Source organism: Thermobia domestica, chromosome 9, assembly GCF_964235325.1.
Source record: "Thermobia domestica chromosome 9, izTheDome1.hap1.1, whole genome shotgun sequence".
In the NCBI taxonomy this organism is placed as follows: Eukaryota; Metazoa; Arthropoda; class Insecta; order Zygentoma; family Lepismatidae; genus Thermobia; species Thermobia domestica.
Genome location: NC_137462.1, coordinates 240,340,277 through 240,358,953, shown reverse-complemented (window position 1 = coordinate 240,358,953; position 18,677 = coordinate 240,340,277).

Genomic DNA, 18,677 nt, shown 5'->3' with positions numbered 1-18,677 from the left:
CATTTTCAAAATAAAATTTGGAATCTTCATAAAGATCCACAATCTTATGCTTTGCCCCCTTTGCCGCTAAAGGTGGCGCGTTATCAAAATTATACCGAATTAAAAAAAACAATGCCAGCGCCAAATTTCACATTACTTGATTTTAAAAAATAGCTTCCAGTGTGTCCCTGTTAAGGATATTTATCGTGATTTGTGGAAGGGGGCTGTAGCCCCACATCAATCACTGGCACATGCAAGGAGCATCGGAATCTTAATTCTGCGTCATTTGTGATTAATCTGATACTCATTCACACTTCCAGAATAAAATTTGGATTTTTTTTTATAAAGATTAAAATGCTTATGCTGCGCGCCCTGTGCCCTCCTAATCCGGCGTCACCAAAATAACATTCTATATTTCAAAAACGCGTACCTTTTTACTAAGATAAATTATTTTACATTAATTTGACAAGAAATAATGCTTTCTCGGATGTCCCTGCTAAAATATTTATGGCTAATTTTTTATGTGATTTTTTGGAAGGGGCTGTAGCACCATATCAATCACTGGCACGTGCAAAAAACATCGGAATATTAATTCTGCGAAATTTATGATTAATCTGATGCTCACTGGCATTTCCAGAATAAAATTTGGAATTTTTATAAACATCTATCATTTTATGTTTCGCCCCCTGTGCCCCCTAAAGCGGTGCGGTACCAAAGTCCCATATTAAAAGTCACATACCTTTCAAGCACAATAACACCAAATTTAACTTAATTGATTTTTTTAAAAAATTGTTTCTTCCGGTATGTTCCTGCTAATGATATTTATGGTGAATTTTTAATATGATTTTTGGAAGAGAGGCTGTAGCCACATATCAGTCACTGACACATGCAAAGAGCATCGGAATATTAATTCTGTGACATTTGTGATTAATCTGATGCTCACTGGCATTTCCGGAACAAAATTTGGAATTTTTATAAAGGTCTATCATCTGATGCTTCGCCCCCTGTGCCCCCTTAAGGCAGTGGTTACTAAAATAACATTTCAGGTGTGAAAAACGCATACTCTTTTGATACAACGACGCCAAATTACACATTAATTGACAAAAAGTACCTTCTTTTCGTATGTCACTACGAAGGATATTTATGGTGATTTTTTTTTGAGAGGGGGCTATAGCCCCATATAAGTCACTCGCACATGCAAGGAGCATTAGTATATTAATCCTGTGACAGTGGTGAAAATTTTGACGCTCACTGGCATTTCCGGAACAAAATTTTGATTTTTTATAAAGATCCATCATTGAGTGCTTCGCCCCCTGTGCCCCCTAAGGCGGTGCGTTATCAAAATAACATTCCAGATTTGAAAAATGGCATACTCTTTTGATACAATGACGCCTAATTTTACATTAATTAAAAAAATACCTTCTTCTCGTATGTCCCTACTAAGGATATTTATTGTATTTTTTTATTTTTGAAAGGGGGCTATAGCCCCATATAAGTCACTGGCACATGCAAGGAGCATTAGAATATTAATCCTGTGACAGTGGTGAAAAATCTGACTCTCACTGGCATTTCCGGAACAAAATTTTGAATTTTTATAAAGATCCATCATTGAGTGCTTCGCCCCCTGTGCCCCCTAAGGCGGTGCGTTATCAAAATAACATTCCAGATTTGAAAAACGCATACTCATTTGATACAATGACGCCAAATTTCACATTAATTAACAAAAATACCTTCTTCTCGTATGTCCCTACTAAGGATATTTATGGTGATTTTTTTTATTTTTGAAAGGGGGCTGTAGCCCCATTATAAGTCACTCTTACATGTAAGGACATTGGAGCGTTAATTCTGTGACATTTGTGATTAATCTCACGCTTACTGGCATTCCGAAAATAAATTTTGGGATTTTGGTAACCTATCACCCACCACCTTTTTACGCCCCTTGCCCCCCAAAAGGGGGACCTTCGCAAAATAATGTTTGAGACGGCTTTACTAGCTTTGTGAATGAGTGTTTTTGCATTTTGTAACAAATACAACTCATTTGCTTCAAAATCTTCACGAATAATTATTGGAGAAAACTGCTTCTAAAATTTAACATTGAATCTCCCATAAGGAAAATGAACTTTCGTGTTTACACCCCTAAAAGGGGGGCTAAACAGCAATTTTCTCTTATTTTCTTTACAAATTCGAAAAATTCAGATATTTCTCAATAAGAGTGCCAAATTTTACATTAATAGTGTATAAACTTCATCTTCTCCCAGCGCTGTAGAAAATAACACGAATTATGGAACAGTCTGTATATATATATATATATATATATATATATATATATATATATATATATATATATATATATGTGTGTGTGTGTGTGTGTGTGTGTGTGTGTGTGTGTGTGTGTGTAAGCGATGTTCAAAATATGTATGAAGTTGAAAAACAATGCTGTGAAGAATCAGGGGACAGAATTTATTTATTTATTTATTTGGCTTCAATGGCTTATTTAGGAGGCTATCGGGCTCAAGCTCCACCTGAAATAAATTTGTTAGTTTTTCGCATTCCACGTACAACAATAATCCTTCTAACCATTTCTAAGAATGTCATTGACTTTCCATTTTCTTATGCTATTTGTTCAGAAATAATACTGTATTTGCCAAATTTCATTCCATGTAAGAACTGCGTCCTTTTGTTCTTTCTTTCGTCCTTTCTACTTTTCTGTTTCTTTCTCTTGACGTTACTTTCTTTCATTTTGTCTATCATACTTTATCGACCATTGTCAGTTCTGATTCAAGTCGGCCGTCATCAGTAACCAAGGTGGCCAGAACTTTTACTTTCAAAAACGGGACGCATACGAATCGGCGACTGGGAGGGGTGCATTCCACATTGCAATTTGGGACTCAGCAGTGTTTTTAATTTACAAAATACACAAGTAAAAATGATAAGACAGCGTTTCTAACTTAAGTACTACTCAAAGCACAGAACACTCAATTCCCATTTGAACATTCAGAGGTTCCAGACACAGCTGAACCTTCCCAATGAGTGTTGGTACGGAAGAGTGTAGAATTTGCATTGGTCATTTATATTTTGAATAATAATTACGGGACATCTGGGTCATTTTTGCTTAAAAACGGGACATTTAGTCGTCCCGTTTGAGAATCAGAAAAAAAAACGGAACAACGGTTGAAAATAAGGGTCTGTCCCGGCTAAAACGGGACGTCTGGTCACCTTGTCAGTAACACCAAAACTAAGAGGAGTTGATAAGCGAAACTGGTGTTCCACACCAACTTGCGCGGAGATCAACATGACAGGACTTTAGTTATTATAACAAAGGAAAATTATATCGTTTAGTTATTTTTAAATGAAGAAAATGTTTGAATTAAAAAAAAATCAAAACGGGGGAATACTTAGCCCGGGAAATTTGGAAGGCCAAGAGGATGCTTCTTTTTCTTGTATGAATAGAATAAAGGGTTAGATTCACTCCTAAATTTTTGTATCATATGACATAGGATTTATCGGTCTGCAATTCTTGCCATTATAACTTCAATTTATGCATAAATTAAAATATATGTAATTCTCAAACTCAGGTGGGCAATTGCCCACTTCCTTCCTTGTGTTGGGCATAGCTCCTCGAAACAAAATCCTAAATACGCCATTGGTTGTCTTCAACATTGGGAGGTGGGCACATTTGAGGCTTATTCTAGAGAAGGGAGATGAAACTCATATTCGGTAGATGAATCTGATGAACTGTTGTAGAGTATATTATATATTAGGCGATGTAGATGAAGTAGTAGTACATATCAGTATTACAAATCACTGCCGTGAACACATTCTGAAATCTGAATACATGCATATTTATAATTTGTATGTTTCTAATTAGGCATCCACAACGATCCACGTTAAAATTGTTTTATAATAATATAAATAATGACTTCCCCAAAACTATGAAGAAAGAATATCAATTATGTATGACGCAACAATACTCTTTGAGCAAAATGATGATAATCTCAATCAAGGACTCCGATTTCTCTGTAACTTTGGGGGGGGGGCTTCATAAAAATGCATAAAACAATACATATAACAAAAGAAAATACATATAAAAATGCATATTCATAAAAATACAGGGAATCCACGTGAGCTTTTGGGGGGGCCTCCGACTTCCCAGGATCGGCCCCCTTGATCTCAATAATATTAAAGGAATCGTTGCAGAAATCTAACGCATGTCATATACTCTTTAGTGAACAGATGTAACCTTAAGATTCTGGAGAAAAATATTCCAGTAATTGAATTCTTTTCTTTGCTTACGAAGCATCCTCTCTCAAAAGAAAAATTGGGACACGCGGAAATACGTAGCAACAAACCATGGTTCGAACGAGCAGAAAAGAGAAAACAAGCAAAATTACGTTGGCTACAAAATCCGAATGAAATAACCACACAAAATTTCGTAGACATCAGGCGGGAAACTTCCAAAGCTTTTAGAACAAAGAAACGCAATTTTTGGAAAGCTAAAATTTAGGAACTTGAAGATAATAGTAAAAATAAAAACATTCTGGACATGTATAAAGGGATCAACTTATTTAAGAAAGGCTATCAACCTCGTGCTTATGTTAAAGAAAGCTGATGGAACAGTTCTCACTGATACAGATAGCGTTTTAAAAAGATGGAAAGATTTCTTTAACGATTTGCTTGACACGCCGCAAAAACTAATGTGCGTGGAGAAAGGGAGATACACACCACAGAAACGTATATTCCAGAACCCAACCGAATAGAAGTAGAAATCGCTATAAAGAAATTAAAAAAACACAAATCTCTGGGTGTAAACGAAATTCCGGCTGAGTTAATTTTAGCTGGAGGCGAAAAATTCTGGAACAAGATACACAAACTCATTCTCCTTATCTACAACAAGGAAGAATTGCCACAAGAGTGGAAAGCATCAATCATTGTTCCAATCCACAAGAAAGGCGACAAAACTGACTTATCGAGGTCTCTCTCTTCTGTCAACATCCTATAAAATCCTTTCAAACATTCTATTAGCAAGATTGACCCCATACGCACATGAAATGATTGGAGATTATCAGTGTGGATTTAGACGAAATCGATCAACTATCGACCAAATATTTACCATTCGCCAAATACTCGAAAAGAAGTGGGAATACAATACCCCCGTACATCAACTATTTATTGATTTTAGAAAGGCTTACGACTCGGTTAGGAGGGAAACATTGTACAACGTTCTTACAGAATTTGGAATACCGAAAAAGCTAATTAGATCTATTAAGGCATGTTTAAATGAATCCCAAAGTAAAGTCCGGGTAGGAAAATTTTTGGCCACGAGCTTTCCCGTCGAGAATGGTCTGAAACAAGGAGATGCGTTGTCGCCATTATTATTTAATTTTGTGCTGGAATACGCTATAAGGAAAATCAAAGATAGCAACCAGGGCCTAGAATTGAACCGTATTCACCAGGTTATGGCATATGCTGATGTAAATTTAATAGAGGATGACAGGAGAATAATAGAAAGAAATGCACAGATCTTATTAAACGCTTGCAGGGGCATGGGTTTAGAAGCAAATGCAGAGAAAACTAAATACATGGAAGTGCGTCGGGACCGTAATACGATAAATTATGGATGCGTTAAAATATTAAATAATTCTTTTGATAAAGTGGATACTTTCAAATATCTAGGATCAATATTAACAGACGAAAATCATATTCACGAAGAAATTAAATGTCGACTAAAAGCAGGGAATTCGTGTTACTATTCGGTTCAAATATCATGTCGTCGCAAATTCTGTCCAGGAATTTGAAGCCTAAAATATATAAAACGATAATCATACCTGTTGTTCTGTATGGTTGCGAAACATGGTCGCTTACTCTAAAGGAAGAACATAGACTGAAAGTATTTGAGAACAAGATCGTGAGACGAATATCCGGACCCAAGAGGAACGGGAATGGAGAATGGCGGAACTTTATAACGAGGAACTACATAATTTATACGGTTTACCAAACATTGTTAGGGTCATCAAGTCTAGGAGGCTTAGGTGGGCAGGTCATGTAGCCAGGATGGAAGAAAGTAGGATCGCTTTCAAAGTGTTAGCGGTAAGACCAATCGGAAAACGACCATTAGGAAGACCTAGGCGCAGATGGAAAGACAATATTAAGATGGATCTCGCAGAAATAGGAATACAAAGTAAAAACTGGATCCAGTTGGCTAAGGATAGAAGTCAGTGAAGAGCTTTTGTGAACGCGGCATTCAACCTCCGGGTTCCATAGGCTATAGAGTTAGTTAGCTTACGAAGCATGAGTAGATGGCTAGGCTGATACTACAAATAGATTAAATTCCCATTCACTGAAAACATGGGTTTTACTGACATTGGATAGTCTATATAATCTTCGTGTGCTAGGGCCTAGGGGAGAAAAGGAAAGAAGATTTCATATCAGGTTACGTCACGCACAGTCGCACGCCTTAGTTTTTATTAAAAATGAAAAAGCCAAGAGAAACAAATTTCATCTGACTTTCCTTTGTGGCACTTGGACACAGATCATTCTGCAAAAAGCACTTTTTAAATCGGATTATTGGGAGAGCCTCCAATTCCAATGTTGGGGGGGGGGGGACTTGGAATCTTCATTTCCCTGGAATTTGTGCCCGTACCTACAACTGAGACAACTTTTCAGCATGAGGAGAGGGGTATATCCTCCTCTGGCATCACAGGTGTGCGCAACGTGGGTGCCATGGATGCCTTTGCACCCCCATTAGACAAACTTTTTTTATGTAGAATTATTACAAACTGAGAAGAGATAACGTGTTAATTATTTCCCGTCTGCATGTGTGCCGTGCGTCGCCGACGCAGCGTCGGATGCAATGATGCTATCTTTTCTTAGGGGAAAGGGGGGGGGGACGACATTCCATTAGGTGGTACTTTAGATCTGGCATCCACATTCCCAATGTCCTGCGCACGCTAGTGTCTGGCATTTATTGCAATTTGTGCTCAAGTAGTGGAAGTGGAATTAATGCATATTGATGAGACTACTAAACGCACTACAGCACGAAGTTCAGTTTGAAATACTACAGATTACGATTCTTTTTAAAAAATGGAAAAGCCAAGAGAAATCAATTTCATCTTATATTCCTTTGTGGCAGTCGGACACAAATCATCAAGCTATCCCAAAAAGCACTTTTTAAGTCAGATTATTGGGGGGGACTGTCCCCCCAGGTCCAACATTGGGGGGGGACATGTCCCCCTCGTCCCCCCGGGATTTGCGCCAGTGGTCCACATTAAAAATGTACAGAAAAGTAACGCAGTATGAAACTTAAAATTTTAGATTAATAGTAAAGGTTCATAGTAATGTTAAATACAAATATACAGTTTTTCACTATGTCTTGCAATTTGATTGCTATAGATTTAATAATTTCGATTTCCTCGCGGCACACTGGTTGGGAAACGCTGATCTAGGGTGTGGTTCTCCGTAGATCATCGAACGCTTTACACTGGTTCACACCTCTCTTTACACAGTTGGTTATTTCCTACACAGCCACGTTGCTGACAAAGGACATGAATACAATAAAAATCCACCAAATTACTAGTAATAGCAGAAACTTTCCATGGATGTTTGAAAATTCATTTAAACATGTTGACTAACAAACATTGCCGTACGTAATGCGACACAATGTCTATATGAGTAATCACTTCAGCTGGGAATTCGTCTAATTGTTATGGAACATGTTAAGCATGTAGAAACATTATTCCAATTATAAGAATTAAAAGTGCCTTGAAACTTGTCCCATTAACACATTACAACATGAATACTACGTGGGTTTTAGATACTATTATGTTTATCATGCCATTTTTAGCGTGTCTGCGTGCAGAAATACTATGTATAATTAGTACTATTTATATTATATTGATTTCTGCGCTTGATTCTCAGACGTACAGTATTCTTATTCTAAAGGCTAAGTGTGAATGTTAAAAAAAAATCAATTCGTATTTTCCTCAAAACTTTGATTTCTCTGTCTTCCCAAAGTTATCCTTAGATGTTTGCGCGGATGCGGATATCCGCATCAAAATAAGTATCTGCGGATATATATATATATATATATATATATATATATATATTTCTTTTCTGTGCTGATAGCGGATAAATCTGTGGATATGGTTTCCTTTATCTGCACGGTTTATATTGCATTTTGTTTAGTGTAGTTGGTATTTGATCACGAGAAAACTGATATAGTCTAATGCATTGTTTCGTTTGATTCAGAAAACAAGGGGTAGCTATTTAAAATATGTTTAAAAAGATTTTCGAAATCATGTAAGTTGTATATATTTGCTACCTCATTATCTGCGGATGCGGATAATTGTGCTGCGGATGCGATATTTTATATCCGCGCAGAACTCTAGTTATCCATATTGATCTATTTTTAAGTGTTTGGTCGAACAGCCAAACTTCTTTAAATATTTTGCCCTGTATGTTCATTTCTCGGCCCAGCCAGAAGAGAAGACTTTTTCTGTCCGTGTGTCCGTTTGTGCAGGAAAGAGAAAAAAAGGTCTCAGGAATTATTTGATGGAATAGTATCAATTTTGATTAGGATGTAGAGAATTAAAAGGTTAGGAAGAAAGTTTGTTGATGAACTTGTTCTATTCACGGGAAGTGGTGTAAATCACAGATTTCCTTATTTCACTTTAACCACTACAGAAGAAAAACGGTAACAGATGGCAAGGTTTTCTACAATCGATTAAACGCCCCAGCAATATATTTTATCTCCATCTTTAACTCTCTACTAAAGCCGCAAGTAAAAAAATCCATTACGACTTCCCGTTTTAATATTGATCTACATAAAGCAAAAACAATTGCGAGAAGCAATTTTTGAAATCGATTTAGGATACTGTAGGAGGTACCATCGTTTCCTTTAACCTTCTTGACAGAAAGGAAAACTGAAAATGACAGATGACAACCACCTATGGTTTCGACGCTGATCCGTATAGAGTACAAGGTGTGATCATAAAATAAGGTAAATGTAATTGCACAGTGCCATCTATCGAGGTTGTATCCATTTCAACTAGTAATCCCGGTAGCCTAAGCCTTTACTACAGTCAGTGTCGAGTATTAACGAGTTGTGACATGTTAGTTGGCTTCCAGAGACGGAAGACTGAGGACGTGTTAAGAATGTCTGTCGAGCGCCAACATTAAGTTTTGTTCTAAGCTCCAAAAATGTGCTAAAGAAGGTCAGGAAATGTCTAAATTAGTGTATGCCGATGATGCGGTGGTATTAAAGTCTGTTTACAAGCTATATGAGGCAACAAGTAGTCGGTAGAAAACGAGCAACGATTCGAAACGTCCTTTGACATCAAAAACAGATGAAATTCTAAAAAAAGGTAAAAAAAAAAAAGTTTCAAGTTCATTGTTCAAACAGAACAATGACTATTCGAGAGCTTTCCGTATCTTGAAAAGCATTTTAACCGCTAATTAAATAAATAAATGGCTTCCTTCTTCACCATAAAACTCGCCATGCCACATCTTGCTTTCGATCCGCGAGTTTTTGATCGAAAAATATTCATGTCTATCCACATTCGCAGTTCTCTTCAGATATAGCACATGTGGCTTTCGGCTCTTTCCCAAAATTAAAAGGAAAACTTTTTGACCATTCCTGACATTGAGGGGATCACGACAGAGCAGTTGAAAGCCCTTCCAAACGAAGCCTTCCAGAAATGCTTCCAGTCATGGATTCAACGTTAGGGTAAGTGCATTCCTTGCCAAGGACAGTACTTTGAAGGAGATTAAATCAAATTCCACCTAAGCTTATTACTTTATTTCTAATAAAATTATTCATCGTATTTTTGATCACACCACATAAATATGGTAGCAAATAGTGAGAAGACGTTTCCTGCACTGTAATCAATTAATTGCCCCATGAGTATATTCAATCTCCACTCTGTAATCTCTATTGAACCGAAAGTGATAGGAATTTACTATCACTTCCAGTTTCGACATGAATTGGAAAAACATCACGTCATACATACCAAATTCCTTCACGAAGTGTACATTCTACTTGTTATTTTTACAGTCAGGCAAATAAAACATATCATTTATGTATGTATTGCCACTTTTAATTTTTTCGATATTAAATTTACAACAAAAGATTTTGATCGAAATAATAATATATATATTTTCTACTACTAAGCTACTTTTAATTTCCTTGTGAGGAAATAATAATAATAATGTCATTTTGCAATTTATCTTCATTTTAACATCTTAATTTCCTTCCCTTTTTTTTCGTCTACAAACACATTCGTATATAAACTGTGGCAGCCTGAGAGGCATATTGAGCCGCTGCCACGCATAGTAGCAACGCTGCAGTTAGGGAACTGCATGATTAATGTTTGCGGCTTAGAGTTCCAGCTCACCTTGTCCAGAGCATCGTGTCACAGGACTTGGCGAATACTCAAACTAGTTTGAGACGAGAAACGGAGAAAGAAAGAAAGACAGAGAGAGAGGAAGAGAAAAACGCGAAAGCAGGAAGGAACTTCGTAAGCCCAGCAACCACGCATTTGCTTCTGCTGTGCTATGTTTATTTAACCAATTGCCTTCCTGGCCTAAAACAGGAAACCATAGGGAAAAGAAACAAGGAGTTTCCGAACGATGAATGAAATATGGCTACTGTCGCCTTCATGATTTACTGATTATACGTTAACTAAAGGTTAAAAGGTGCGAAGACGCTACATGTTACCACGAACAGCGGGCAAAAGAAATATTTCACCGTTCTTTTGACGTATAAGGCTGCTTGCTCATCCTAGAATATAATCCTAGAGATTAGTTTACAAACATTGTGACATCAAATATTGAATGAAAATACGTTAGCTTTAATTGAGATAGTTTTGTGTCGTTTTGGATCTAATCTTTTAATTAAGTTTTGTTCAGCTTTCTATTTTTAAGTTCAGATGGTTGAATAGACAAAATGTGCTCTTATTAACTAAAATTTTCGATATATATATATATATATATATATATATATATATATATATATATATAAACTTACTATAATGCTCGACTACTTGGAGTCTAGCGTGTTATTTCAGTATCGAGGCAATGTGAGACATGGACGTACAGTTTAAAGTGGAACCTGAGGTACCGCAATGCGTTCAAATTTGAAAGCTCCCCCCACCTGGAATTGAACTCGGGACCTCGTGCGAAGTGGAATAAATGGAAATGAAATGTAAAGTGAATCTAGCTATTCTATTCCGTTTGTCTCTAAACTTAATTTCTTTGAACTTGTTACATTATTATTATTATTATTATTATTATTATTATTATTATTATTATTATTATTATTATTATTATTATTATTATAAAAACAGTAACTGTAAGGTCAAAGTCTGTGATTTATAAGAAACTTAAATGTTTGTAGCTGCAGAAACTAAACCTTTTTCGAAGCTATGTATTATTAGTGTCTAATTCCCTAAGTTACACTTTTATCCCTCCTACTTTCTTTTCGGTGTACACGAAGGTATCTTCTGCCCAAGTTCCCTGACTAAGACGGTATGAACATTGCTTGGATTTCCTATAAAAGCGTTATATCCCACCTGTCTTGGTACCTGTCGGAGACAAATTATACTTCCTTTCTTTTTTTCTTTTGCTGCAATCTCTTCAAAGAGGTAATTTGTTTATCGCTTTAATGTTCTTTAAAAGCAACAAGATTATAAGAAGTTTAGAGCTTTCCTCCCCTTATTTTTGCAATTAGAGGGTAACAACTGTATATACGTGAGAAATAACGAACAAGTGAGTGTTACACGGAAACGAAATAAAGGACAATTTATGGTTTTACTATTGTGTACTCCAACCGAATTGAGGGAGAGGGGTACGCTGTCTCTGTAGTAGAGCTTACTTCTGTGCGTGCAGTCCTAGTTCGATCCCCGGCCAGATAAGTTTGTGGTGGACAACATCATGTCGTAGGTTTAATCGGGGTACTCCCGTTTCCTCCCAGTTTCTCGCTCCACAAATTCTTCAATGATCATTCACTTGCTTTAATCATTTCTCTCACTTTGCCTAACGGGCATATTTGTGGGACGTTGAACTAAAAGAAGATTTTTTCAACTGAATTGACGTTTAGCTTGGTTTTCTTTCACGTTGACCGCTCTGTTGCCAGCGCTGTGATGTGTGAAGATGATGCAGCGGACGTGGTGCACGGGGTTCCGGGGTCGATTCTTGGTGGGAGAGCATTGAACGAATTACGGTTACTCATATTTCACATTAAACTGTTTGACTATGTCTTATATAGCTTGGCTGAAAAGGGATGCTAAATTTCAATAATCAGCCACTAATCAATCTTCCTTTATCTTTGATATTTTTTTTTACTTTAACTCCCACGATTGTGCACCGAGGCTAAGGGGGATCGTGATGATGAGATGGATGTTAATGGTGAAATCAAGGAAATGAGAAGAAACGCAAGTAGTCCTAAAAACGAAATAAAATGAAATCTTTGAGTTTCACGTGGCACGATTATACCGTGGAGGCTAAAAGAGACGATGGTGATAAGAATAAAAGAAATGATGCAATGAAGGAAGTGGAAACTAGAGAATCTCAAGAAAACCCATACACAGAGTGTTTGTCCACCTCAAAGCCCACTCGGATCAGGCTGGGATTGAAACAGGGAACCCACGCACCATGCTTTACCACTGACTCACCATGACTCTTTGTTTTTGAAACTAACTAGAATTTTAAAAAATAGATTTTATTTATTTTTTAAAGCCTATTAGCCCTTACTTTTAATATTTAGAAATCAGATTTAAGTAATTAAACTTAAATACAATACTAAATTCATTTTTACATTTCTTAAAGTAAATGAAACCTCTTTAAAACCTTCATTTTAAGAACGCGACAATGTATTTGCAATTCTATTATTGTCAGATATACCAACACCTAGCTGTTAAATTACAATCATTCGTGACACAAGTACTATGCCATTTTTTCGTTTTACTAAATATCAATCATTATTATTTAAGTATAAACTAGATTTCTTAACATATAGACTATTGTAAATGAAAAGAAATTAAATCTTTCATTAAACGTCCTTATGTTTACTTTTTTAGGCTAAAGGGGACGATAATTAAAGCAAGTGAATGATTATGGAAGAATTAGTGGAATGAGAAAGTGGGAGAAAACTGGAGTAGCCCGAGAAAACCCCGGACATGAAGTTGTACGCCACAAACTTAACTTGGCCTGGAATCGAACCAAGGACTCCACACACTGAAGTAAGCGCTCTACCACCTTACCTCAGGCCACCGTGACAACCTTACAGAGTATTATAATTTAATAGTGATTTAAGATAACATTTTTGTCGGTTGTTCAGTGAAATGTTCCCGAAAAGCTGGCTCACGAGACGATTAGAAACTCATTACAATGTTGAAATAAAGAATGAAAAACATGACAAATTGTCTTTGAAATAAGGCAAAACTGACACCCTGCATGACTCAAAAGTATTTTATATTGCCAATCGAACGTTATTGACCACTTGACTATTATTTGTCATTCGTTAGTATGTAGAAATAATTTCTTTTGCAGAGGTCATCCGTTTACTTTAGCATCATTTCCCTGGATCAGTTGTAAGACAGATGCATGCAGGTCTTACGTATCATTAACTTGTCAATAATTACTGTATAATAATAGCTTTCACAAGTAGATTCTAATGTAATTCCTGTAAGCTATATTCTGCGAGCAGTTTCTGAGTTTTACGTTATAATTGAATGGCGGCGATGAGTTAAGTTTCCTATATTCTACTAGAAAAGCATATTTCAAAGAAATCGAAACTCATCGTATGGCTGACAATATTTCTGCCTTGTAATTTTCCTTTATTCCAATGACTGGTTGTCACTGAATGCTTCTTTCATAATTTGAGAATAGAAAAGTATTTTTTTTCAATATCCCATGTTAAGAATGACTCATATTAGTTTTGAAGGTATATGATTAAGGTAATTGTACGTGTGTTATTAAAATATAAAACTACTATAAAACTTGGTTACTGTGCAGTAGAAGAAAACACGACAAAAGTGGGTTGCGGTTGCATTGCATAATCACATGGCTCGAAAACTACAAATATCAGTGATGCTCAGTGTGGTGCACAGTGCGTGCCATTCGCTATGAGGTGATGAAAGAGATCCCCGCCCAGCACAACGAAGTTTGGCCAGTCGATAAGGCATCTATATCGGCACTGTTCACAACTTCATTCACCTTAACTTGGGACTAGAGTGCGACGTAAACAATGCAGACATGCTCTGACAGATAGGCACATCCACTGAAAGTTCACCAACGTCAGAAATCTGTATGAAAACTACCGCGCAGGTGCCAAATGGCAGTGGATTGTCACCCTAGATGAAGGATGGCTGTACCTAGACAACACCAATAAGGCATGAGTCATTTCCTACGGTATCAATTATAGTATGTTCACCAATGCAAGGAGATCTTTCTACGCTGTTTCATGATGATGGAAGGGTATACTTCCTCTTGTGCGGGCGTCATCAAATGTGAAGGTCAATGCGGTCTACTTCAGGGAGCATTAAGTTACGGGCCCCATCTATGCGACCCGTACCCCTCGCATGCACACCCAGGAGAGTAGAAACATTTAAATCCAAATAGGTAAGGCCTTCACCAGACTTCGGGTCTTCACTGGACTACTACACAGAAAGAGGCCGAGTTTGGTATCGAGGTGGTGCCATTCTCGTGTGTTCCAGATAAGTTTCCGGACGCATCTTTCATGGATTTATGTCGCTTTGAGTTTTTAAAACAGAGCTTTCTTGAGGATCGTCCAAGTGCTATTGAATGGCTTTGAAAAGTCTCCAACGCGAGTTCGCATTGTGTTCCTCTCCATGTACACTCTTCAACGAAACCTGCTCCTACTGTATGTAGAAATATGAACTTTACTTGCTGTTTATGAAACTTTTAGTAAATACCCAAGAAATGCAAATCCTCTGAACGAAAGACCAAGACCTCTGAACGAAAGACCTATATCAATTGACAATAAAATTACACTTGAGTCCATTTGTCAATTACAATGGTATTAGTTTCCAACAGATAAACGTGACATACTGTAATACTATTTGAAGCAAACTTTTATAGGATGCTCATGCTTCATTATTTCACAATGTAAAAAAAATCTAAATAACTTCAAAATTTGCACAAAGAACACAAGAAATACGGAAAACTTCAATACACCTTTCCCCCGTTCTTTCGTGGTAGCCATTCTGCTTCATTTGTGACTTATAGTTCACTGTAGTATCGCCAGATATGTTATCAGATAGTTCCAACTAATCCATTTCATTGTAAGCATAAGAAATAACAGGTTAAAGCTGGAATGAACGAAAAGACTGAAAGAGTTAAAACTTGTAAATTTTGCTTATTTCATAATGCAATCCTGAAGTTAAGAATTATAACATGTGTTATGAATTATAACAAACATACAGCAACGAAATCACAACCTGGGGCCGGCGGCGTGAAACCTCTTTTGGAGGTAAAATTGTGTAGTGGAGAACATCCTATATTGTAAGCATTGATCTTGCATTATGATCTATGTACACTCCAACTGCAGCGAATTCAAGCTGCGGTCGTAGTTGGGAGCCCACGTTAATACTAAGTCTGGTCTTTTATAACGTTGATGTTACATAGAACACAAAACAAAAACTCAAAAAAATAATTCTCACCAACGAAACCATGAATTACAACGTGAACAGTTCGTTAAAACGTCCAGTTCTTGGGACTAAAGGTGTGACATAAACAACGCGGACATACTCTGACAGACAGCCATATCCATGAGAAATTCACCAACGGCAGGAATCTGTATGAACATTACCTCGCAGGTGACATCTTGCAGTGGGTTGTCACTCTACATAAAGGGTGGGTGTACGTAGACGACACCAATAAGGCATGAGCCATTTTCTACAGGAATTAGGAACAGTGGGTTCGCCAATGTAAGGAGAACATATTAGATAGCCACAAATGGCTGAAGATAAGGTAAGACAAATAATCATATATGAGAACGTTAGAGGATGCGTCGAATGGAATATTGTGCTTGCCGCACAGGGCTCCTTATCATGAAGCCTTGAGAAATCAACCGAAAGTTTTAAATAGGAAAATACGCTGTCTGATATACATCACAAAAAAAAAAGAACATCTTTTGTGGAAAAGAGATAATCTTGTTCTTATGGGGACTATTTACGAAGATCGAGAAGGTATTATTTTGCTGTGGTGTTGTGGTTCGGTTTAACGGCTGCCATTTAATAAACAGAACTTCATACGGAAATGTTTTCCCTACAGAAGTTTTTTTTTTTCTTTCGTTTTCACATAATCGTTTCAATGATGTATCAGGACATATCGTGCCATTTCAGCAACATCAATATTTCAAATTTTTTGATTGTGATGCTAGATCTGATCATTCATTGACTTGGATAATTTAAAGGTCTGTCAAATGTCTATCAGAAACTGTGTGTTTTGACATAAATAAATTGGTCTCTTTAATTCACTGTAAACTATTTCTTACTCAGGGTCTCTAAACGGTTATAGTGACGACTTGCTTGTTCTGTAAGGTGAGCAAATGAACCCAGTAAAATATGTTGTCATTTTGTATAAACCAAGTAGAAACTAATTCTAGAAATGAGAAAGACGTGGAGCTTCGCGTTCTGTTCAGTTCAGTTTTCAACAAGAACAAAGTATTTCTAATTGAATTACTGTAAGAACATTTGTTAAGAATAGGCCTGCATTTTGCTGTTTTTTCTCTCCGTTATTTAGAAATAATGATTTCACTGGGGTCCTGAAGGGGAATTCCTTCCCGGAGTTACGAAACTCCCTCCCGAGACAAACTCCGATCGTGCTCAATAAAGGTTACGAGTATTTTTTGGAGTTCTACTTTAACCCCCGCATATTGAAATCCCCCGGGAGAAATAAGCTGAAGTCATCACTCTTTAGCATGTTTCTTCTTTGCACGTTAAAATCTTATATTGAGCTGGCTAATTGTTTAATATTTTTTTAAGTAGAAATATGGAATGAGATCTTTAACATTCCTCTGTTGTACTTTAGGATAAAAGAAACCATTAGAAAATAATTGTAGAATGAGAATATGGCAGCAAACAAGTAAACCTTAAGAATACCCAGAAAAAGGATATTGTCTACCATAAACCCATAAACGATATTATCTTTTAAACTTATATGACTTAGGGTCTGATTTAATTTCATCAAAAAAAAAAAAAAAAAAAACTCTTTATAAGTTAAGTGGTTTTTTATGTTGTATTACCTTCTGGTTAGAATTGCAAAATTTTCAACGTGCAACTAGTTTTTAGAAATATTAAGCCAAACCATAATTTGTTCTAGTGTCTTTTATTTTCCATCATCATGTGGACCTCTTGTTGAACCTGCGTATAAAGAGCGTCTTGCTTCAAAAAACGTGTAATTTTATAAACAGTATGCTTCTACTGCATTAGTCCTTCATATATATTATTATATGAGGAAATGTTCACCAACTCATACATCATAAAAATTATTTTTATTAAAAAAGCAGTGTTCCAAACGCCACAGTAATTTAATAAACATTTTCATAATATATTTTCTCATTGATATTTCACTCAAGTACCCACAATTATTAAATACATTATCCTCTGAAATCTATTTTGGGTACACAGACCAACTTCCATATATAAATAATGAAACCCGATATAAAGAATCACAAGGACTGAAGCGTCTGTAAAATATAAATCTAAAGCTATTATCATGTGTATATAACATTTTCTGCCGAGATCTACCAAACTGACTTTATTTCCTTAACCAACAGAGTTGATCTAGGCTAATATACTGCTCTTTCACTGAAACACTATCTTCCTTTACAGTGCTTAATGTGTATATTGTAGAGCAGTAGATTATTCAACCATTAACGTTGGTTTTTGTTTAAAAGTTAGCTTGAGAGAAAGGAAAATGATGCGAATTTTACTGGGAATTACTCATTAACCAGGATCAGAGACAATAATGATATACCTTTACTTGTGCATAGAGAAGTAACACAGTGGTACCTAACATAGAGATAATTAAACGAAGATTATCGTAAATTAAAATATTCAGTATGCTACTGTATAATGCTCTTTGTATAATTAGGATGCTTGCAGAAAATGTTAAACAGAAACCTTGATCTCTGGTAGCGAATCAAACATTTCTCTAGTCTTCTGTAACACCTCCAGGCAACACCAGTGTGGTAGTAGCACCATACCGTTGCTATGCAAACAGAGTGAAAATAAGGGAAATTATCCTGGATTACATACACTGTAATACACCTTAATTGATAATTAATTTGCCAAAGGGAATAATAAAATGAATCAATTAATCGCTATTTGTGTCCAATTTGGATCTTTAATTGTCCTGCAAATCAGTAATAATTATTGTCTTTTTAAAATTATCCAGCTCATCTAAATTAAATGTCAAAATACTCAGTGAAAAGTGTATTTTACAATCAACAGGTATTTAATTCGAACTTTAACATGAAACAATCTTTTCACTTTTTTTTCTATGAGCATATGTACTGCCCAAATCCCACTTTTTCATATTTTTTTTTAAAACGGAGAAAACACCTAAATTTTTCTGAACATTTTTTAATATAGTGAAACTTCACTTGGCCTTTATTTAATTTAATAGTTTTGTTTAGAATAGAATAGTAACGATATTCAAAGTGCTCATTTTTATTGAGA